Genomic DNA, 25,246 nt, shown 5'->3' with positions numbered 1-25,246 from the left:
GGAGAAATACGAGAAACTACCTTTACGGGATGATAGCGGGACAGAACTGTAAAATATGGGACAATCCCCGGAAAAACGGGAGGGTTGAGAGGTATGGTATTCAATACTTTATTATTATTATTATAATTTTCCAGTTTCCATATCTGCAATGCCTGTATTTTGGCCCTTTTTTAAAGTCTACTTAGAATCCAACATGGAAATATTTTTTTTCTTTATTGGCATTGATTGTTTTGAAATTCAGTCCCACTTTATATTGTGGAATTAACTAATATGTACTTACATAGGAAGTAATAGTTTGTTACAATGTACTTATTGTGTAAATACATGTATTTATTGTGTACTTATGCTTGATTAAATACATGTATGTAAATACATCTGTAATTAACTTTTGTAATTACATTTGTAAATACACTGTTGACCATCCCTTACACCTTAACCTACCCTTAAACCAACCCATACCACCAAACCTGTCCATAACCCAACCTCTACCCCACCTCAAAACTACCACACCACAAACCAAATACATTATAAACACAGTAAGTACATTGTATTTATTTTTCTGATGTAAGTACAGTATAGTAGTTAAGGACACTTAATATAAAGTGGGACCTGAAATTCAAATGGCACAAGAAAATAAATGAATTATTATATTATGTAACATAACTGGTAACATATATTGTAACACATATGCTGGAGGTAAACATTCCATGAAAACGGTCTGGAATCAATTTTCAGGACAATTCAGATCACTTGGAGCCCAAAAGTCTGGCCTGGACTATTCCTGCTGACAAGTAACGAGTTTGGGACATTTCACAAAACTGTCCTAAACCACTCTCTGCCGACTTCAATAGAACATGGCAGATAAGATAAGAGAGGAAAAACATATCTTTAGTCAGCCTTCTGCTCACAAACAAAAGACATTCCTCAACATTAAACAAAGACATTTATAACCCAAATCTCTTGTTTAATTACACTTGACTTTTGTAATGTGTACAATTCCTCATATAGACTATACACATTTGTACTTTCAGGCCTTTTAAAAGCATCAATGATGTAAGAATGTGGGGATTATGTTGATGTACAATTATGTTGATGTACTTGTGGAGTGTTTGGTGTCGTTAGAATGCCCTTGGCATTTTACAACACATGATGCATAGAGCATGATAATAAACAGTACGGCCTGCATTCTTTAATGCCCTGAAATAAAGATTATCCTCAGGCTGCAGGCGGACACTCAAATTTGCATATGAGCAGCCTCGAGACAAAGGAAGGTTTCGCGCTCAAACTTTGCCCTGAAATCATTGGTTAAGAAAGATGAATGGGTTGTCACGTGACCCGCAGGTATAACCATTCTGCCCCCCAACATCTGCAGAGAAGTCCGGACAAAGAACTCCCCAAAGGTGGCCTCTTTGAGGGACAAGCAGCTCTTCTATGCTGCATGGACTTTACAGCCACGTTTTCTTATTTTTCAGCAAAGTAAACTCAGTTTAAAGTTTGCGATCGCGTTTTTTACGAACTGTATTGCAAACTCAACGCATCAATGCATGCGTTTGTTCGCTACCTGTCTGACTAGTCAATAAATCCCATTATAATCAAATGAATTGCATTGTTTGCCTCACAGAAAAGTCACTGAAACACAGATTACCCTGCCTAGCTGTTATAAGTTGATTAAAACTTATGAATGATTAATCTGCTTCACAAGAAGTAGCAATAATTGCCTTTTCTAAATGAATAGATCATTAACGTGTCTGCTCGGAAGAGCTCTGGTTATGTTTGTTTGGTCAAATTAACAGTAAATTAATCCAGAATGTTATTGATTAATAGTAATTCGTTATTGTTGATAATTAATATTCATAATCTGAAAGTCTGTTCGGTCGCGAGGCAGAATCATATACAATTACATGTTTGTTTGACCAAATTAACTGAAGCTCAGTCCCTCAGTTCCCTCAGTGCTTGTAAGACAGTTTGGAAACCCCAAATCCTGTCCGTTTAAAAGGCCTTCTTATAGCTAGAAAAATTCTAGACTATTTGCTCCTGTGGTTTCAAACAGTTAGTTTAGCTGCCTAACGTTTAACCTCTTTGCTTCGCCGCCATGCGAAATTAATTTTAGAACTGCTGGACGGTTCTAAATTAATGTATTTGGGAGTTGCAAGCTTGCCTATTAACCGCTTTCTGACGAAAATAATTCTCAGAATCATTAGCGTGTTTTTAAATGGTACCAAAAATCTGATATGGATGTGAGTTTCCCATATTTCAGTTATTTTCGTCCAGACCAAATCTGTGTACAAATGTGCACTGCCTCGAGAGACGTCTCACGTTTTATGTTTGTTTGTCTAAATGTAGAGGTCAGATGTCACAAATCAGTTTTAATGCAACATGATATAAGAAATGACAGTTTATGCGAATCTTAGTGGTTCGCTCTTTGCTCTTTGTGAATAAAGCCGCTCCTTGAGCGCTCATTGGCTCCTCGTCCATGTGACTTGTGCGCACGCACGCATGCGTGAATGACATAGCCACCACCCCAAAGCATCTGACCCGCCTTTAGGAGGCTTACGTCACAGGCCAAACAACTTGCTAGCTTCTAATAACTAGCCTTAAGTAAACTAACCTTTCGCGTCTTAATATTACCAAACTGTTAGCACAAGGCTAACCGGATGTGAAGCGCAACTCGTAACAACTTGCTAGCGGCTAACGCCCGTTAAAGCTTAAGCAAACTAACCCTTCACGTCTTGTAACATTAACAAACTTTAGCACAAGGCTAACCGGATATGAAGTGCAACTTGAAGTGCAAGTTAAAGTTCTAAACTTAGGTCATATTTAATTTAAATTTTGTTGGTTTTTCTATTTGGGGAATAGCCTTTAATCTTTCTATTATCATTAATAGCATTATTTTCTTCCCTTTTGATTTTTATTCCATCTTTTCCTCTTGCCTTATTTATTCCCTCACCGGTTAGGTTATAGGGAAAGTATTACTTTACATTAGGGCTCAAGTATTAGGCTGAAGCTAAATTCAGAGATATTGATTTATAGATCCCACATCTAATTACAACATTTTGGGCTAACCCATTAATGTTTGTAGATGCCCCTGAATACTAGGCACTCTTTCTACTTTTCTAAGCCGTCCTGTACTGCTTTATACCTATAGGGGATTATTATGATTATTCTTTTAAATTCTTTTATGCCGATTTCATTTTTTTAATAAATTTTTAATTTTCTTCATTTTCTATTTTCACCTGGGGATACTCATCCCGAGGTCCTCAGATTATGCGGAGTCACTGATTGGATCCAAGACCAGCGACGAAATGATCCCAAGGTTTCCATATCCGGGACCAGGCCATATCCTGAGCTGCTGCTGCGCTGATGGTCATGGGAAGTGGAGAACATGAGTCTGATTCCAGCGACGCTCCAGGGACAGACGAGTCTTCGCTGAGGCCATCTTCCAGCCCACCGCGGTGACTGAAGCTCTGCACAAGACTTTTGGCCAGCGGAGAAATTAAAATGGTCGTGCCGAACTGAGTCTGATTCTCTCAAGGTTTTTTTTCTTCACTCCCATCTGGTGAAGTTTTTTTTCCCTCTCCGCTGTCACCACTGGCTCGCATGGTTCAGGATTGGTAGAGCTACGCATCGATGAATTTGCTCTTCAGTGTTTGAACTCTCAGTAATGATTAAATCACACTGAACTGAGCTAAACTGAACTGAACTGAACTTAAACACTAAAAACTGAACTACACTGTTCCAGTTACTATGACCATTTATGTCTGAGGCGTCATAGGGAGATGCTGGAGGCTCGTATAATTACCAATAGATGTCAAGGCGATTTTTAAAACCTGATTTACGCCTATTATCGCAGTTTTCTTATTTAAAAAATATGTAATTTTTATTTTGTTCATGAAAAGCATCCGTAAACTGGGTCGAAACTACTGTATGAATAAACTTCGGTCCACGTGACATCCCTTCACGGTGAGTTTAACGCCACTCCGCTATTGGTCAAACTGCATCAGCGGTGAGTTCAACTGTCAACATTAAATAGTATGTTAATGCTGCATATTGTATTTTATTGGAGATTAGTTGGTGTTTATAAATATGTTATCATTTACTTTATATTTAATGAGGGAAATAATATTCGGTTTCCCAGTTTAGGGTAATTATGCCTAATAAAACTTTGATTCATTATTATTATTTATTGTTTACTTTAAAAAATATTACATTTCAAGTACTAAGTTTAAAAATGTTTTTGGCTGATCTTTCTCATTTGAAATTTTTCATTGAAGTTGGGGTCATTGTATATGGCGATCTATTTTTTACAGTCTATGCTCGCGATCCCAAGGTTCGTTGCGATCCCAAGGTTCACTGCGGTTTTCCACAAGGTAAGTAAAAAGTAAACAAATAAAGACGATTTGTTGATAAAGCATGTACTGTAAACTAGCGACGTTATCTAATTACATCAAGTTAATTTATTAAAAAAATATTTTTCTCACATATAACGTTGGTCATGTAAAGCTCAGAACAATAAATACATTTTACGATAAGGAACAGTGTTACCAGATTGTTGTTTTCCACAATAAAATTCGTGCTAAATCTATATATAATATGCAATATGCAACTCTAATAATACAAATAATACAAATAACCTGCTGAAAAACAGCATTCATGCTGAGTCAGGCCTGATTATCTTTTGATCTTTTCCTGTTTAAAAATGTATTCATAGCTGTTTCAATATTAAAGCAAATCAAGTGTTTCCAAAGGTTTAAAGGGTACATTGTAAAACTAATTATGTTCCATGCCTTAAAAGGAAAAAAGGCAGAAATTTTGCCCGTCTGAGCACATTTTATTCATTGTACAACACAACACTAAACCAAAAAACAGCTTAATCTACCCCACACACACACACACACACACACACATATATATATATATATATATATATATATATATATGTGTGTGTGTGTGTAAATTATAAGGTGCTCACTGTTCAGATATGAATATTTTTTCTTTGCTCTTTTCAGGTTCTTTAGTTTACTTTAAAAATCCAATTTTGATTTCTAATAAGCAAAAAGTAAAGTCACTTTACCCATGTCTATATGTTAAATTGCACTTGTCTCTCTCTCTATCTCAGTTAACACATTTGTATTTGTTTGATTAATTCTTGTGTCTTTCAGTCTGTTTCTGCCTATCACCATGAGTGATTCAGAACTCCAAGAGCAACTTAAGGACCTTGATACTCAGATTGATCATCAGGATCTCAATTATAAGCTCAAGTCTTGATGACAACTTGGTGATCTGCAGGAAGCACCGCCATGTAAGGAAGGCCAAGACCACTCTGGAATCAGTCAAGGGTTAGTGAAGTTTTTCATTCCATGTATATTAAATATCCACATTGTTTAGGCATATATGATTGTATGAGATGAAATCCATTTATTCTTTCACTACTATTGTAATAACAGAAAGAGACGCATTCGTTTTACTATTACTATTGTTAATGAAAAACATTATAAACTACAGCATAAGCTAGCTCACAAAATATTGTGACCTAACTGTTTAAAACTATTTGTTCTGGGTGTTAATAGTGGCCAACTATTTTTTTTTTTTTCAGAAAGTATTTTGTTTTGTCTGATTGTATGACACCTTATAGGCCATCAACTGTCCACATTGGGGTTTAGGAAATTAGAACTGCTTATGCTGCTTGTCTACTAGTCTTAGTCTTATGCTGCTTGTCTACTAGTCTTAGGATAACTTGGAATTGTTATAAATGTAAATTTTTGTTGTTTTTATCTGGTACAGCTCAAAGGAACTCGAATTTTCCCAACTGTGAGAGGGCCTTGCTCCAGTGACTGTTGGTGTGTACTTTAATGTTTACATTAGTCCCTGTATCTGTAGACCTAGGTGACAGCGGGCTAGAGTAAAATTTTGGTTTTATTAGAACTAAAGCATACTGATGGCTTTTTTTTATCTCAGATTTGGTCATGCAAGTATAAATATATCCTAAAATATTTTTATATTCTTTCCATTGGTGGAAAAGATGTTGGTATAATTATTTTTAATGGACTGCCAAGTTCTCAGCAGACATTTTTCTGAGATATTCTTGAGTGGGAGTCTGTGCAATACAAGGTGGATAGTATTTGCAAGGAAGAGCCCTTCATCTGTCCTGCTTCCACACCAGATATACTTCCAATTTAAGTAGATGTGAACCATAAGCATAACCATTTCAAGAATGCACAAGGTACTTTAAACTTTATGTGTTAAAACTAAACCCAGCCGGCATTTCGACGGTGATTCAATGTTGAATCAACGTCAGGTCTATGGTTGGATCAACGTTGAATTACCTCTCGATTTTGCAAATTGGATCAACGTTTATATAGTGACGTTGTTTCACCGTCGGACCACCACCGGTGATTCACCGTTGAAATCACAACGTTGTTTCACTCTTACCTTCTTCATGGGTGAATTGTGGTCGTTTTGTAGACGTTAAATGAAGGTTGAATTACCTTTCGATTTTGCAAATTGGATCAACGTTGATACCGTGACGTTGTTTCACCGTCATACATTTCAATGTAAGTTAAATAGAAATTACATATAACACAAAGTCCATAAATATAGCAATCAAATTTTTACTAATAAAAATACATGACAAAAATACACAACTTAGCCTGTGTATCAATTTATTTAATACACATCTTATTATTTCATTTATTATTAATATACAGCAACATACTGCATACATCGTTCATTAAAACTATGCAGGTTACTATACATGCTGTACACTCAAATACAGAAAAAGGCATACAATTAAATAGTCACTTTTTAATTAGGTTTCATGAGTTAAAGTTAGTTTATGTTTACTAACATGAACAAAGAACAAATACTTGTACAGCATTTATTAATCATTTAATTAATTGAAATATGTCCCAATGCTATTAAAATTAAAATGTATGCTTGTTAACATTAATGCACTGAGCTGACATGAACTGTACTTTCTTTATATGAAAGATGCTTTATTGTTATTTGTTCATGTTAGTAAATACATTAACACTTACTAATACAACCTTATTGTAGTGTTACCATCTTCAGAAATACAGGTAATAACTAAATTAAACTAAGTAACTAAACTACGCTTCAACCATCACAGTCTCCAAAATACAATTCTGTTTACAAAGTTTACAAAGTACCCATTTTTAAAGTGGCTGCAGTAAAAAAAAAACATCACTCACAACTAAGAATCACAAGTAAAATACATTACATCTGTTTGAGGTTTTATAGGTTGAGAGAAACGCTTGAGGTAAAAGCTGGCACTGGGGACAAAGAATTAAGTGTAAAACACTAAAACATCTATATCAGTCTAGCAGTTAAATACATATTTATAACTCTCAAACACCAGGTGAGTATTCTACAAAATCAATAATGAGGTTTGCCATTCCAATTCATTGTGAATGAATGGCTTCACTTTAACAATAGTGAAAACTCCTGCTATAATCTATAAACCTGACATTGCTCCTTCACTTTGCAGGTCTGCATGCTAAATATTTTTATATATATTTATATATATATATATTTTTTTGCATACAGTACATCTATTGTGTTTAGCATTACTGCAGCAAAACCGAGCACCTGTGACAGTGGAACATGTAGAGAAATATTTCAGTAAATCATCAAGAAAATGTGTTGAATATATGATTTGATTCTCTCTCACAAACACAACAGTAATAGCAGTTTGTTATTCCGTTATTATTAGTATCATAAAAATTGCATGTTCACATGGGTCTTATAATGATGGCTCACATTTGTGAATGTAAGACTATTCACCTAGTAGATAAATTTCACTATTACATGTCACATTAAGTGTTCATATAGGTTCTGTTATTAATTACTTGTGTCATCCTAGAGACCTGTTAATCTTCAGAACACAAACTAAAATATTTTAGATTAAATGCTCCTCATCCTCTACAGACAGCAATGGTCCCAAGATGGTCATTGTCCAGATAAGGCACAAAACACATTGTCAAAACGTTCCATGTGATTTCAGTGATTTCAACTGTGAACATACCAAGCTGCAACAACACTTTAGTGAGGCAAAACAAAATAGTAAATACAAATGTGTTTGCGTATATCTCTCCCGCATCAGATCAGCGTGTGCGTTTACTACAAGCAGTAGCACACACCATGACCTGTTGTGGCAAAGGCAAACAAGTTATTTTTACAGTACTTACTGTGATTTAACCTTTATGACAAATTTACTGGACCTGTTACACAAATATCGCTATCATTTATGAATACAAATTTCACTGTAATGGGTGCTGTTGTTTTGCTCCAGTAATACCTTCAGAGAACACCGTACTAAACAGACATCCATACAAAAGCAGAGAGTTTGGTCTTGTGTAGCAGAACTGCAATAGATGTCTGTCTGTCCAGGCTGACACTTGTTTAGGCCATCGGTTTGTCCTTGAAGCCCTCAACTGGAGCTTCCAGAAAACCTGCAATAAATGAAATACTAGGTTACAAATAAGTTGGTATCTGCTATTATACAAAGTGAAATTCAAATATTTATTTTTTTATTAAATCCAAATTTGTCCTATAATATCGTCACACTCAATAATTTTGACTCATCCATCTGAATATTCCTAACTAAGAGAAGTGAAGTATTAGGTGTAATATCATCAGGAAGCCCTTCGCCACCACCGGTACCAGCATTTTCCAGAATTCAAATTTCAGATTCTCGAAAAAAAAAAAAAAACTTTTTTTTTTTTAACAAAGGCTGCAGAAAAGAATCATGAAACATTCAACACATCTAATAATTACAAGTTGAAAACCATTACATGTACATGATGAAAAACTCTAGAAGGAGCAGCACTTCTGCAAAAGTCTGCGTGTAGGACAGAGAATTTAAGGGATAGTTCAAAATTTGTATTCTGTCGTCATTTACTGACCACGTTGAACACAAAAAAAGATATTTTGAAGAAAGCTGGAAATCTATAAGCATTGACTTCTATAGTATTTTTTTCAACTATGGAGGTCAATGTTTACAGGTTTTTCGTTTTTTTTTTTCAGAAAAGCCTCTTTTGTGTTCAACAGAATAAACTCATAATGGTTTTAAACCACTTGGAGAGTAAAATGTGAGTAAATTTCATTCTTGGGAGAACTATCCCTTTCAGTTGGAAAACACCAATATTCTTAAGTAGACCCTTTTCGCAAGACAGGTTATGCATTTCATTTGTCATCTTAATCCTCAAGTTTTTAATATTCAGATTTATTTAAATAGCATGTTTATTTATTTGTTTTAATGACATTTAATAACAACTTCTCAATGACATCACATGTACTGGACCTGCTACACATGTATCACTATTTTTATGAATACAAATTTTACTGTAACGGGTGCTGTTGTTTTGCTCCAGTAATACCTTTAGAGAACACAGTAGTAGTCAGACATCCATACAAAAGCCTTGGCGTGGAGTAGCAGAACTGCAGTCTGTCCAGGCTGACACAGGTTTAGGCCATCTGCGTGTTCTTGATGCCCTCAACTGGACCTTCCAGAAAACCCAGATAGTTAAAACCCATTACACCTCTTATCTGCTACTATCCAAAGTGTAATTTAAGCATTAATTTGTCACTAAATACATATTTGTTCCCCAATACTGTCACATAGTATAAAATCACAACATGACATTACAATAATAATATCAATATAACAATATAATATCACAACATAGCCTAGCAATCAATAAACAAACAGATTAGAAAGAGAATATCACCAACCAAAGCACCAAGAAGATTTAACAGATGGACAAAGCCTTTTCCATTCAATGCTATGCAAGTTAGTGCGTCTCTGGAGTAAGTTACATCTCTAAAACCAAAAACAACAACAGTGAAACGACAGCAGGGGGGTATTCCAGAAAGCTGGGTTAACTTACCATCTGCTAAACCCTGAACTCTCGGTTGATTTACCCAAAACCTGCTTACCGCGAGTATGTTGGTTCCAAAACAGGTGGTAAGAGTTAGTTAAATTAACCTCCTGAAGATAACCGCGGGTTAATGCGCGTGCATTATTGTTAGTTGATTAAATTACACATGCCACCCTCCATTTTATTCATTGTAATCAACAATTAAACTTCTCTTTAACATCCTTTTGAGTATGTTGTGTAACCATTCATGCATTTATTTTTCTTGCCATTAATTTCTTAAGGCCATGTGTATTGACTAATAAGGCTTATAGAAATTGTAATCTTTCTGGAGCTAGAACTCTGTCCAAAGTTATTAAACACAGAAACATTCTCCTAAAAGGTAAGATTTAATTACTGGAGCTCTGTATTAACACTCTTGAATATTCTTTCTGTCATGTAGCTAATAGAAAGAGGTCTGTCTATCTGCTGTGGGCCACCAGTTAGAGGAGCTGCTTTGTCCTTTAATAAAGGCTCATCAGTGGTTGAGTTTTTGACTTAAACCACACAATCTGTCACTGTTGTAAGTGATTGTTGTCAGGTAGCTTTAGGTTCTTTTTATGCTTTTTATTTTGCATGCAGACGAAGTTCCTTCTGCTTCAACTAACAAGCAGTGTAAGAATTTGTCTGCACTTTTCAATATTTAAATATTACTCTTGGATCACAAAATCTTTATATATATATATATATATATATATATATATATATATATATATATATATATATTTAAATTCTAAAGTAGCTGTATAAGGTCCATCTTCAAATATAAATAAAGTCACATGAGCATCACCTTAAGGTGAGAAATGTATATGAAAAAAATATGTTACACGTTGAAAGGTGCGTGTATAAAGCAGTGTAAAAAAATCATTCATTTTATTTCAGGAAATTAAGAAATTAACAGACCAAAATATTTGATTAAACATAGTTTTTTGACAAATTACATTACTCAGCACTCTTCCATCTCTTTTGTCAACTTGGGTCACTGAGATTTCCTCTGGGTCAGGCTGCAGGTAGGGTGTCATTGTATAAGGCAGAAAAGGGTATCTTTTGTCCTCCAGCAACATTTGCTTTATGTTTTTTTATTATTTTTTTTTACTATATTTGTATTATACACTTGAATCATTACATCCTGAAAATCAGCCATTTAGCCTTAACATATAGTGATGAGGTGGGGTCATCACATATGAGCTGGTAAGTGGAAGCAGTAACGAGTTTAATAGTTGAAACACCAAAAGATTGAGGACAGAAAATTAAGTTGTACCGAACGACGTCCTACATCTTAAATTATAGATATATTTTCCTACTAGATTTGAACTCGCCCCGCTGTGAGCTCCGTTGATCATTAACAATGCACTGTCCACTACACTATTGCCGTGCTCTAAATCAACTGTGTAATGATACGCAGTGATTTATGACCAAGTAACTGTACAAAAGTGTAAAAAAACAGTTCAGTGCCAGCCGACAGGCATACTGTACAGGTGATCATGCTGCCACATTGTACAGTTGCCTAAAATGCCCTGACGCCAATACAGAGCTGCACTGAATCTTTTTTATGGTAAGAAAACACAGTCACATTTGATTTCAAAAAGGTTTGTTAAATACATTAACATTATAAATTTGGTTATAAAAAAACTATGCACTTATAACCCTCTCACAACGAAAAAACTTGTATCTGTGCGTCCACATCCATAAATATTCTCATCAAAAGAGCACGCAATGCTCAGTAAACTCTCTGAAAAAGACAAACTTTGGAACATAGCAACTTACTCTCTGAAGATAACCTGCTCTGGAGCAGGTTATCTTCAGAGAGTAAGTTGCTATGGCTACTTAACATACCCAGAAGTTACCTCCGATTTTGGAACCAAAGCTGAGGTTATCCACCTACTTACCCGGGTATGTCACATAACCTGCTTTCTGGAACAGCCCCCAGTTCACTTTGTAATAATAACACTAATTATACAGCGTATATAAAAAAGATATTGTTTTATAACGTTGCTCAGTAACTTTAAACTGCGTTTGGAGTTTATCGCTTTGAATTCGCCATAAAAACGCTCATTTAGACTAACGTTAAACATGTGACATTACCCCGAGGTTAGCTGCTGCGTCACCGGAGCGCAAACAAGACTAAAAACCAAACTGGAAAGTTTTAAATGCTTCAAAATTCGAAACACTACACCTCAAAAGTCACGTTTAAGATAAACTGTGTGTAAAACAAAATCGGGGGGTAAATAAAACTTTAAAGCATCAAAAAACACGCTTACCATCTGAATTCTGCTGCACTGCAGGTCAGGTGTTCATAATTAAGTGAAGCACTGCGCGTGGCCGCGTGCGCCGAGTCCTCCGATGATACCATGGTAACGAAACATGTTGAATATTGGGTGAAGCCATGACGTTAGTTCAACATACAGATCATGATAAAAAAATGTCAACGTTGATTTGTACAAGGATTTCTGTAACTTTTTTCAATCATTTATCATTCAACATTGTTTCAACATTAAAGCAACAACTGACATATTTTCAACCACATTTTAACGTTGAAGCCTTGTCATATGCGGGCTGTTTTTCAACCGTTTAACATTAAACGTTCTATCAACATTATTTCAACGTTCAAAACACATCTGACCCTTATTTCAACCATATTTCAACGTTGAAGGTCGGTCGTGTGCCGGCTGGGAATTAACAAGAAAACAGCTCTTTGATGTTCACCTAGTAAAATTAGATTAGAAGATATAAACTGTTATGCACTTGTTCTATACTGATTCATTCCTTTTTCAAACACTGGCATTTTTGAAGGTGTATTTACAGCTAAGGATTAAGGATTGACAGGATGATTTGTGTACTACATTAACTAATGACACTACCTCCAAAGAGTTGCAAAAAGCTGTCCAAAGTTTCAGCACCATCTTTAACCCCATGATTTTAGTGTGTTTCATGCCTAAGCACATGAGTTTAAATCTAAGATAGATGAGCTATATGATTATCTTAAACTGATCTACAGGTAAATGCCAAAACTTATTGGTTTACTTATTTGTTTGTTTGTTTTTTTAACCAGGTGAAATGGAGTTTACTCTTGGGAAAGAGGTTGAACAGTGCAATATTTCTTCTATAGGATTGCAGTGACCAGACATGCTACTGTAACTATCATGGTCATGTGCTGGAATTAGCAGATGTTCAACAATTTGGCCATCTTGCTGACCTGTTGATATCAGAAGGTAACAATATCCAGTAGTATTTTTTTTTTTTAGTTGTTCTGCAACCTATTTGATTAGTATTATTATTTTTTTGATTGCTTATCACTGTAGACCACAACAGCTCTGCAAAGCAAGTTGCAAAACAGAATCCATGGAACTGGCAGTGACCGGAAACCAGTTGGAAGACTTTGGTCTGTGATGTAGAGGAGTGGTCAGGTGAGGAAATTATTATTAATATTACATGTAGTCATGAAAAATTGTAAGTGTTACTATTATTGTCATTTTTTCAGTAGCAGAAGCAAAGAAAACAAAAAAACAGAAGTGATGTGGATGTCTTTGTCATATGGCATGGTATGTACACTAGACTTCTGTCAGTCTTGATTCTTTAAAAATTGACGTATAATCCCTTAAATACAACTTTCTTTTTATGAATATGTTTCGATCCAGCAACAAAGAGGAGGGTGTTCAACATCATCCTGCTTGTAAGGATTCTTCAGGAGAATCAGAGGATTATTGTGGCAGAGATGGCCAACCACTATAAATACCTTTCAACTCATCCTGGTTCCTTCAAAGAACTTTCCTGCTTGTTTGCTACTGAAAAGTATGTATTTGTATTATTTGGCACAAACTTAAGCATAAGCTTACCCAGTCCAAAGGATGTTAATATATTTTAATGTTGTTGTGTTCTTCTTTTAAGATTCGACATGTGGCCTAAACGAAGAGGGGTTGAAAGGTTTCTTGATCATCCTTCTCAGAAAGCAACAAAATAACTGCAAAATAAACAACAATACAAGAGTGCAAGCTAGAGACCTGCAAGGTATCTGCACGTTTTGGCTGGAGCAGAGAACATACATTTTTTTTAAATAAAGCTCCAGCTGATGAGTATGACATTGACTGTGGATTTTCTTTTACTGTAATCCAGAAGAGGATGACCTTAACCCTGAATCTAAAGCATGTAATAAAATCTGTAAAAAAAATTCTACAACTAAATTGTTGTCTCTTTTTTTTAATACATAGATATGTACAGTATGTATGCATGCCTCTAAAATCAATCAGTGTTGTAAATTAAGAGCATTATTGTATGCCTAACTGCTTACAACATATAACGATTTGAGGAACTCTATATTAAAATAAAATTATTAAATTAAATGACATTAAGAGCTTGTAAAATATCAATTTTATGATACATTTTTATGATAAATTAAATTTTTGCATATACTTGGCCAAAAAATGTATATTATTATGGTCAACTGCTCAGATACCTCCAGTCAATATGTGGCTGAGTCAGGCAACCAGACTTCTACCACTGGAAAAATTGACCTATGATTTACATCAAAGATCTGATGGATTCATTAGGTCCTCATGGATTTTATATCTGCTAAGAATTACTTTGAGTCGTGAGGCAAGAAGTTTCCTGAATCAACAGCCCCGTGCCATCAAAGCAGATTACGAGCCGATGCAAAAGCTCTTACTAGAGTGTTTTAACTGACCCCGTGTCGGAGTAAAGACTGATTGTTGCCATGGGTCTCAGAACAGCCACGAGACCTCACAGGCATACTGCAGTCGACTACACCAGCCCTACTGCGAGAAAGGAAATGAGCCACGGACGGAGGAGGATTTCACCTTACAGATCCTCTCTCTCCCAAAAACATGCTTCTGTGGTGAGTCCGCAATCGGGCAATGCCCTGCCCCCACACCCTGACCACCCAACAGAGTTTGGCTCATAAAATCTGTTTAAAACAAAGACTGCTTTAAAAGACTGTCAAACACTTACAAGCTACCCTGTCTCAGAATCTCATCCGGAGTTGACTTTAAAAGGCACGCTACTGTTTCCCAGCCGCAAGACTTTCAACAGTGAGTTAAAGCCTCACTCTGCCAGCAGAGGACAGCACCGCCAGGAAGGCGCATGTCCCAACACTAGACAGGATGCTCAGAGACACACTGGGACAAGCCATTCTCCACAAGCAGCCCAAAAAGAGCCTAACAGCAACCAAGGAACGCCAACCTGCAGTAGCTAGGAGCTCAAGCAACCAGCATCCAGCACGTTACATGCCAAAGAAAGCCAAATGTGAAAACCTGACACCAAACGACAGCACAGTGGCGTCATGAGCAGCAGAACTGCTGAAAAACTTGAAGGGGACCCTACAAGAAGTCAAGCCAGACTATGACTAGAGGGGGTCCAAAACCATTTACCCCCCCTGAACACCTGCCTTCTGCTCCATCCCTGCAGAGTACTGCGAGTACAACACAAGCTAAAGACTGTGTATCTAACTACAGCATTACGCTTCCCCCAAGCAGCAGCCAGTGCCACCATGCATGCAACCTCAGGTACCAGAAAACACTGTTCTGGTTGTCTGTTTACCTCCTGAGCCACAGCCACACCTGCGTACAAACAACTGCTCAGGCCCCTGCACTTCAACTCTTGGGGAACCTGACCGAGATGGCGTGGCGACGACGTGCTACTTGGCTGTAACTGTGGAGATGAAAGAAAGACGAGAAACGCTGGTCAGCACGGGAGCAGACCTCACATTAAAGTCATCTTCCCTGTTTGAGTAACTCAAAGCAAGAGCTCAGAGACTAAACCGAACACTTAAATGCCAACAAGACAGGCTGTTGGTGCAAATCATACAGCCAAACTGAGGTTAAACTTACATATATCGCTCCAATTCAAGTAACTATTGTACCCATGACTGCAGTGAACCCTGTGTACCCGTCGCCAATGGGCACATACCTGCTGCTGATTGGTAAAGATCCGCTGGATATGTTTGAACCTCTTTTGAACTTTAAACCTCTCAAAATCTGGGCCCAAGTGCGAGAACTTTTTCTCACAGCCGTCAGGTCAACCCCAACAGACTTTCAGGTCACCTAGGTCGCGGGAAACTGCTGGAACCCGCGAGAACCCAAACTCAGCAACAGAGATGGGGGCAAGGTCGCTACTCTGCAGCCTTCAACCTGCTAGCAACCCCAACGCTTGCTGCCCCAGGCCTCAAAGGGCTCAATGGTGAATATCTGGACTGTGAAAGACACTGTACTTGCCTTATGGGCAGATAACCCAACAACCATCAGTCTCGCACTGTGCGACACTCCGCCTGAACACACCCCAGACCTGTGTTCAACTACCAAGCATACATGCTACTATCCAAATGCTGAACTCTCACACATGACAACTGCCAACAGCATTTACGCACTGAACTTGAACCGGAACAGTGGATGGTTGACCCATCCCTTCCTAACTCTCACGGCCCCGCCGCACGGTGTTCACATTGGAGCGAATAGCCTGATACATCTTCAGACATATATATAGGCACCCACACTTTTCACAGCCAACATCTATGGCTGTCACCCTCAAGAAGCCCCACTCAGGCTAGACCATGCCAGAGGTCTGCTCCTTCATCAGCAAACAAGACTCTGTGGTGCCAGCCTATACAAACAGGTGCTCTATATGGCTCTCCATATGAAAGGCGGAACTCTAAACCAAACAGGGGGTTGTTCTTCCAACCATCAACAGAAGGCATAAAACTGGGCCTCAACCTGGAAGCCATACCCTAAATTGAACTGCCCTCATGAACAGTATATGTCCTGTGTAATAGCTGCATGGCAACTGACATAAAAATCCCCAAAGACTACCGACTGGGACGATTGGTCAGCTACGAATTCCATGACTTTGAACTCTTGGGCCAATTATTGGCCTCACCCTACATGCAATGACACCAGAGGGGAGCTTAGAAAACACAGACTATACTGTTTCATTCAAGCTCGTCACACTCACGTCTGTCTTACCAATAAACAAAGAACAGGTATGCAGAAGTGAGCCAACCGAGGACTAACTCCTTGCTACTGTTTTCCAGCCACTTGTCACCCCATCACTAACATGGATGAAGACATGGCACTTTCCTCAACAAAACGGACATGCTGAGGCCACGCAGGATGATGTCAAGCGACAAACGTCAGCACATCCTGTATGACTACAAAGGTGCCCTCATTAAAGACTCTTTAGACTGCAAGTCCCACTGACCTTCACGTGGAAATATCCAACTCCATGGTGGAAAAAGGACATCTGTCAATGCAACAACATCTACTCGGCACCCATCTGGCCCGTCCTCAAGCCAAACGTCAAAGGGTGCCTGACTATAGAAAGCTAAATCAGCAAATGCCAATGTCACGAGGGCCAATAACACCACTGGAACAGGAAGTGCCCAGAATTCAAGGACCAACCATCTTCTCAACGCTTGATGTGGTCCCCGCCTTTTGGACAATACCTGTACATCCAAATGACCAGCATAAGCTAGCTTTCACCTTGAACGACAGACACTAAACGATCATGAGGTGCCCTGTCGGCTAGGCCAACTCACCAGCCGAAAGCAACACCCCACTGAACAAAGTATATCCCGATGCTAATGTTAGAGGCAACCTCATCTACGTTGATGACATCCTCATGAAAGTAACATCGTGTCTGGCCACTCAAAGGAGACAGACCATGTCCTAAAACAGTTGACTGTGGCTAGCGCAAAGACTACCGCCTAGCAAGGTCTCCGAACTGAGCAGCTCCCTAAGTGGGTGCAACTACTTAAGACATGTCATTAAGAACTTTTCAAAGACTTCTAGACCCGTGACCACCCTGTTCAAAAAGGGCTGTCCTTCAGTCTGACGGAAGGTCAACAGCTGGCCACGACTGACTTAAGACAACGTCTGGGCATATACAAGTAAAACACTCCTTGCGCCAGAAGGCAAATACTAAGACTGTGTAACAACATCACTCTGCACAGTGGGTGCCATTTCAACAGCTAGTCTCCAACTTCTTTGAAGCACAAAAGCCATCATAGACACCTGCCACCAACTTGTCATGTTACTGAACAGTCAGCACATCCGGGATGGCATAAAGACTAACGCCATTACAACCATGTGACCGATGGCCCCACAGGGCCACTGCATTGAAACGCATTACATCTTAAGCCACAAATCCACGCTGGGCAACGGCCTAGCTGTTTACCAAGACTGTACAACTGACAGACCATCTGTGATGCCGTAGTGGATGAACCCCAGCCACCTCTGCCAACCTGGCATTCAAGTGCTCCAAGTACTGGGATGAGAATGCGTGCCAAGGTATACCCACTGCCCGTGTCGATGGATGCTCCCACAACCATCGCAGTATGCAGAAATGGCAGTCATCATTGTAACCCTTCAAAGCACAGCAGCCCATGACATCAGAGTGCACTTTGCTGCACAGACTCCAACTTGCTAGACTCTGTTTCACGTTCTACCCCCAGGGTGGAAACAAAGGGCTTCAGAACTGCCAACCACAAGGTTGTGAAACAGCAATACTTTTTCCTTTTCCCAAGTAGGCGACCACAACACCGACAACCATATCATGGTCGTCTACTGAAAAAAGATGAGAACATTTCAAACTTTTAGGCACTGACAAGGACCTGAATGACCAGACAGATGCCCTTACCAAGAAGGCGCATCACACGGTGGACCATGGTCACCACCCAACCAAAACCCCGAGATCTGGCACATCCAATCTCACAAGCCCGACAAAAGTCGACAAACGACATTGCGAACACGTAGGCGTCTGACTCCTCTTGTCAGACCAGTTTTATTTTTACTTTTACTTTGTCTCTTGTTTTGTTTGTTTTTTTTTTTTTACCACCACTCACCCCACCTACCACCCAATCCTTCTGTCTGACCTCAGCTTCATCGCAGATGTCACTCCACACCTCCTACATCTTAAAAACAGCGTGTGAATCATTTATGGGTTGTCCCTGAAGACCCCACGATACCACAGTTTGTACTCTCTCAAAGCCAGAGGGGGGTAATGCTAATGTACTTACCCAGCACACAGCAAAACATGCCCAGGGCGCTGATTCACCGAGCACCACAGCAACACAGAGGAACCATCCTCTCATGATTAGACACCCAGATGGATCGGGCGGAACACTTCCATGGGCTCACAAGGAGCAACAATATATATATTTTTTTGTATGTGTGTGTTTCATGTGTGTTTTTCTCTCCTTCACTTTCCTTCCATCTTGAATTCATATGCCAGTCCACCAAGTGGGTAGATTGTCTCTCAGCACCGATGACACAGCCCAGACCTTGGCATACCTTCTTATGATGCAAACAACTCGGACCAAGGCACCCCCCTGCACCACCAACAAGATACAGGAATCAGTGAACAAGTGCACCGCCGCACTCCCAGAAGCCTCTTAGCGGAAAGCTGGGAGAGGAAAGGAACGCCAAGGAGCTAAGCCCACGCTGATTGAAATGAAACTCTGTCCAGCTGACTCAGAAATGGACATCGAGGGACATTCACCTCCAGCCCAACCAACAAGTTAAGTTAAATCCCAACCAACCGGGTTTTCTCCGAACCACGTTGAATAGGAAGAGGGGGACTCTAACATAAGTGGTAACATAAGCTGCTTTTCCACTATCGTGCCAAACCGTTCTAAGAACACTTCGGTACGGTTACGGTTGTTTCTCCACTGAGCCAGGAACGGCGCGGCACGATTACAAACCGTTCTCGGCCCGGAATTCTCGGCATGGTTAGACAACCGTGCTGAACTGTGCTGACAGATTCTGTGTGTTGACGTCGCGACTTGGTTGCTAAGCTACCACAGCTGGCTCAGCAGAAGCGCGCTAGTCATCAGACATCCTCAATAAAATACAGTAGATTTAATATAAAATAATGATCCAAGTCTAAACGATACAGTTTAAAAAGGGTTTTAAAACCATAGAGCAGTCTCTGGCAGAGAAGTGAACAACTCATCACATTATTTTATTCATTAAAGTTATTATTTTATTGTCTTGAATACAGACCTACTTCGCCTGCCCGAATGTGAGTTTATTGCACGCAGCGCTGTATTTCACAGCACAAAACTCGCTCTGATCCGGGAGAGACATGCCAGCGACTTGCGCTGCTGACTTTCTTTTCCAGCTGCGCATCGAATAAAGCGAATAAAGCGAATAAAGTCACGCTTAGCATCGTAGATGTCCAAATTCCACTACAACATCACTATATCCATGAAACACGAACTTGCAGACTCTTTTAACAACGAGGAAATAATTGCACTTTTTAATTCAAAGCCAGGACAGCTTGTTAATACCGGCGAGACCACCTGAAGGACGTCGTGTTGTAATGTCGGCCATCCAAATGACTTTGCTTGACAGCTTTACGGAGCGGCACTGTAACTGTCCAAGGTACTGTTGTATGATTTATATTATAGCATATGCACTAATAAACAAGTCAAAAGAATGAATGAATTAAATAAATATGGATTCTTAAATGTCAGTATTGCTTTTACTCAAAAAATATCAATACGTTTTGACAAATGTTTTATAAAAAAAGAGCAATTTTCATCATTTCAGCTAAAGGCAATTATATGATTCAGTTATACATAAGTTATATGACATTTATGAGGCATGTAACATGTTTCTATGTTTTTGTTTTTTTGTTCTTAGTGATCTTTAATATAGATACGCAAATATTTTCTAAAACGTCTAGCAATAATTCGCCTACAGCTTGTTAGTTAATTATGAACAAAAAATAATAATAATAAAAATAAAATGATCAAAATAAAAAGATAATAGAGCAGCATTTTGCTAAATATAATAGTGCTTTATATGCTTTAAATCCTGCTATATATGTGTTGTTTCATATTTGTTTTTTTTATTTCACTTGCTGCATTCGTTATTTAATGTTTGAATAGTTAAACAAATAACAGCCATTGCTTAATTGGTTTCATTTTACCATCAAAATGTAGTATATTTTATATCATTATCAACTTTTGATATAAAAACGCAGTGTAATTTAATTAATTGTTAAAAATGAAATAATTTATGTGCTGTGTTTTTATTAGTGAAAGTGCCCGCTCACCTTTGACAAGGCCTGTCCAAAATGATATTTCTGCCACTATAATGCAAATGCATTATTATTGTTGTCTTATCATTGTTTATTTTTCTGTTATGTTCAGAGATTTTAACTATTATTTATTTCCCCTCCAATTATTTTCAATCATCACGTTACATTTTGGTAATTTTCCCTCCAAATAAATTTAGCCAGAGCTGCGCAACATATAAATAAATAAGGGTGCACATGTACCGATATTTAGCAACCCTATTTGATAGAGCGGCATAACAGTGTTTAGTCACATGGTTGCTTTTGCTTTTATGAAAAAAAAAAAAGTTTCGGCTCTTATTTAACTTTAATTGAACAAAGGGAGCCGTTTACATGCGTTACCAAGGCAACTACTGATGCGTTTTGTGTAATGTTTTAAAGAGCTTTGTCGCAGCACGACAGTGGAAAATGAAACCGTATCCGTGCTGTCTGGCCCGGTTTGGCACGGAATGGAACAGTTCTGTTTAAAGAACGCTTCAGCACGATAGTGGAAAAGCGGCTATATATTGTAACATATATGCTAGAGGTAAACATTCCGTTCAACATTCCATGAAAACGGTCTGGGTTCAATTTCCAGGACAATTCAGATCACTTGGAGCCTAAAAGTCTGGCCTAGACTATTCCTGCTGACAAGTAACGAATTTGGGACACTTCATAGAACTGTCCTAAACCACTCTCTGCCGACTTCAAAAGAACATGGCAGATAAGATAAGAGAGGAAAAACCCATCTTTGGTCAGCCTTCTGCTCACAGACAAAAGACATTCCTCAACATTAAACAAAGACATTTAGAACCCAAATCTCTTGTTTAATTACACTTGACTTTTGTAATATGTACAATTCCTCATATAGACTACACAAATTTGTACTTTCAGGCCTTTTAAAAGCATCAATGATGTTCAATGATGTAAGAATGTGGGAATTATGTTGATGTACAATTATGTTGATGTACTTGTGGAGTGTTTGGTGTCGTTAGAATGCCCTTGACATTTTACAACACATGATGCATAGAGCATGATAATAAACAGTATGGCCTGCATTCTTAAATGCCCTGAAATAAAGATCATTCTCAGGCTGCAGGCGGACACTCAAATTTGCATATGAGCAGCCTCGAGACAAAGGAAGGTTTCGCGCTCAAACTTTGCCCTGAAATCATTGGTCAAGAATGCTGAACGGGTTGTCACATGACCCGCAGGTATAACCAGTCTGCCCCCCAACATCTGCAGAGAAGTCCGGACAAAGAACTCCCCAAAGGTGGCCCCTTTGAGGGGCAAGCAGCTCTTCTATGCCGCATGGACTTTCCAGCCACGTTTTCTTATTTTTTGTCAAGAAGGACATCAAAGGAGTTTCATCACGACGGAAGCATAAAGGGAGAGACCCCAGACATTAAAGTCCAGGTATTTTTAGTTATGCAATTAAGCTGTGCCCCTTTTATCAAAAAACGTGTTTTTGTTTTTATAATCTTGGTGATCCTTAATGGTGTGTGTGGAACTGAAATTTTTGTCACTCTTTATCTGAAATCTCTATTTCCTCGCTTTACTATTTCTCTTTGTTGTTACATGTTCTATAGACCCGTATAGCCTATCTCCACGTGGTTTACCTTTGTTCTATGCTTGATGTATGTTCGTACGTTTGTTCGTTACCTGTCTGACTAGTCAATAAATCCCATTATAATCAAATGATTAGCATTTTTTGCCTCACAGAAAAGTCACTAAAACACAGATTCCCCTGCCTAGCTGTTATAAGTTGATTAAAACTTATGAATGATTAATCTACTTCACAAGAAGTAGCAATAATTCCCTTTTCTAAATGAATAGATCATTACAGTGTCCCCTTGGAAGAGCGGCGGCTCTGTGGTCAAATTAACAGTAAATTAATCCAGAATGTTAATGATAAAAGTTAAATTGGTTATTTTTGATAATTAATATTCATAACCTGAGAGTCCGCTCGGTCGAATCATATACAATCACATGTTTGTTTGACCAAATTGACTGAAGCTTAAGCCGAAATATTAATAATTAAGAATAAACCGTTATTGTTGATTATTAATATTCATAAAATGAGCTAATTTCTGTTACAATTAATTATAAATTGTTGTAGTTACTAATTTAAATTATTAAAATAAAGTTATCAAAGACATATTCATTCATTTTCTTGTCGGCTTAGTCCCTTTATTAATCCAGGGTCGCCACAGCGGAATGAACCGCCAACTTATCCAGCAAGTTTTTGCGCAGCGGATGCCCTTCCAGCCACAACCAAACTCTGGGAAACATCCACACACACACTCATACACTATGGACAATTTAGCCTAACCAATTCACCTGTACCGGATGTCTTTGGACTGTGGGAGAAACCGGAGCACCCGGAGGAAACCCACGCGAAGGCAGGGAGAACATGCAAACTCCTCACAAGGAACGCCAACTGAGCCGAGGTTCGAACCAGCGACTTTCTTGCTGTGAGGCGACAACACTACCTACTGCGCCACTGCCTCGCCAGTCAAAGACATAATTTTTATCTTAATTATGGTTTTGTAACTATTAAATTGTTTTAAATTCCACATAACATCAGTACATCAGTGTTAAACCTATGAGTTGTGGAAAAACATATTTCTGTAATTGTGTACCTGGGTCTCCATTTTTGCAATGGCCTGTTGTGGCTTTAATTAACTTATCACTCAGGTTTTTCCAAACTTTTTAATAAAAACTTTTTTCCTTTCCTACAGCAGTTGCAGTTTCTAGCCAAGAATTATTGATTATCTGGTTATCTCTATGATAACGGATCATAAAGATGTCTGTATAATCAAACCTGTTTCAGACAAAATGTCTTCAAAGTAAGTATATTCAACTTAAATCTAATGCTGCGCCGTGCACACTGTTTGCTCAAGTAAAAAAAAATCATGTGCTTCGCCGGCCGAAATCATGTCACACGCAACCAAAGCGAACCTCCGCAAACACAGCGATGTCGTCACATTCGCTGTGTGCACTTGAGCCAACTAGCGTATACATCGAGTATAAACCAGGCTTTAGGTATGCACTTGCAGGTTCAAATGCTTAATACACACATGATGTACATTAATACACAAATATCTTCACATATTAAAAAAAATGAAGGATTAAAATGTTACAAAAATTATTATTTAATATAAAAAACACTACCTCCTTGCCACCTTCTTGTCTGGGGTGGGGGGTGATGGAGGGCAGTTTATTCATGATAATTAGCATTTTTATTATAATGTTATTATTATTATTAGCAGTATTATTTATTATATGCATATTTATATTTGTTTCAATAAAACAAGTTTAGATGTGTCCATCTGTTGGATTTTGGAGACATATGCATTACCATATGGGGCATAAGAATAGGATGCATGTTTGGAAATACTGTACTGTAACAAAATTTTTTGACCACACTTTTATTGTTCATTTATTCGTTTCCTGAAAATTAAAACTGATTTTAGAAATAGTTTTGATAATTACAATCTGGTGGTGGGCATGGATGCTAATGCAGCTGTGACCAGGTTTCACAGGCATTGAATGATCTTATTATGGGTATAATGACTTGTCTGATATCTGGAGCATGAAGAATGAAAATTGTAGGGACTGTACATTTTATTTTTCCCAACATAAGACAAGGATATAGGATAAGGAACAAATATCAAAATATTTTGTTCAGATTGTAAACAGCATAAGTATTCTTGCTAAGCTTGTTTCAGACAATTTAACAGTAATTTGTAACTTCCATCTCCCCCTACAAGATCTCAAAGGACAAAAAGGTGGCGCTAAAATAAAATTGCTAATGAAAGATGATTTAGGATTATTGGATGGTCTGACCATGTTTCTTTCAGAAAACTCTTAGATGTTAATCTACAGGTTTTATGGGAAGCAACTAAATGTTTTCTGGAAGGAAACTGTGCATCATTTGCCTCCTATAAAAATAAATGTAAACTAAATAATTCAATTGTTATGAGGACCAAATTGAAATAATCAAGATAAATTTAAAGGAAAGATTTTCAGAACAAAAGAGCAGAATTATAGGAAACTAAAAATCAGATTGTAAAGCAATTTTATTAAGAAAGGTGGACTTTCTGATACATCAACCCAAACAAAATTGTTATTTTACTGCATAACCACCCACTAAATTGTTGGCTTTAAGGCTGAAACAACGATGCAATGTTGTCAATAACAGCCATAAAGGTAAGTGAAGTGAAGTATCCAGCTAGGGCTTAAATCTG

General features: G+C 38.1%; 1 long non-coding RNA gene across 3 annotated transcripts; it reads left to right on the top strand.

The window, feature by feature from the left end:
* The first annotated feature begins 1,156 nt into the window (after positions 1-1,156).
* Positions 1,157-14,105, top strand: LOC101884235 (uncharacterized). 3 transcript variants are annotated; one of them, XR_015520605.1, is made up of 9 exons: positions 1,157-3,960; positions 4,308-4,367; positions 5,160-5,336; positions 5,782-5,837; positions 13,042-13,144; positions 13,235-13,339; positions 13,417-13,474; positions 13,571-13,724; positions 13,821-14,105. It is a non-coding gene; the product is annotated as an uncharacterized LOC101884235 (long non-coding RNA). The 3 variants fall into 3 exon arrangements; XR_015520603.1 differs by having other exon boundaries at positions 1,327-3,960; positions 12,985-13,144; XR_015520604.1 differs by having other exon boundaries at positions 1,575-3,960; positions 12,985-13,144; positions 13,414-13,474.
* Positions 14,106-25,246: the final 11,141 nt, after the last annotated feature.

This window comes from Danio rerio, chromosome 21, assembly GCF_052040795.2.
Source record: "Danio rerio strain M-AB ecotype USA chromosome 21, GRCz13ab, whole genome shotgun sequence".
In the NCBI taxonomy this organism is placed as follows: Eukaryota; Metazoa; Chordata; class Actinopteri; order Cypriniformes; family Danionidae; genus Danio; species Danio rerio.
Note: the sequence above shows the minus strand (reverse complement) of the source record. Positions and strands in the feature narration are given on the sequence as shown.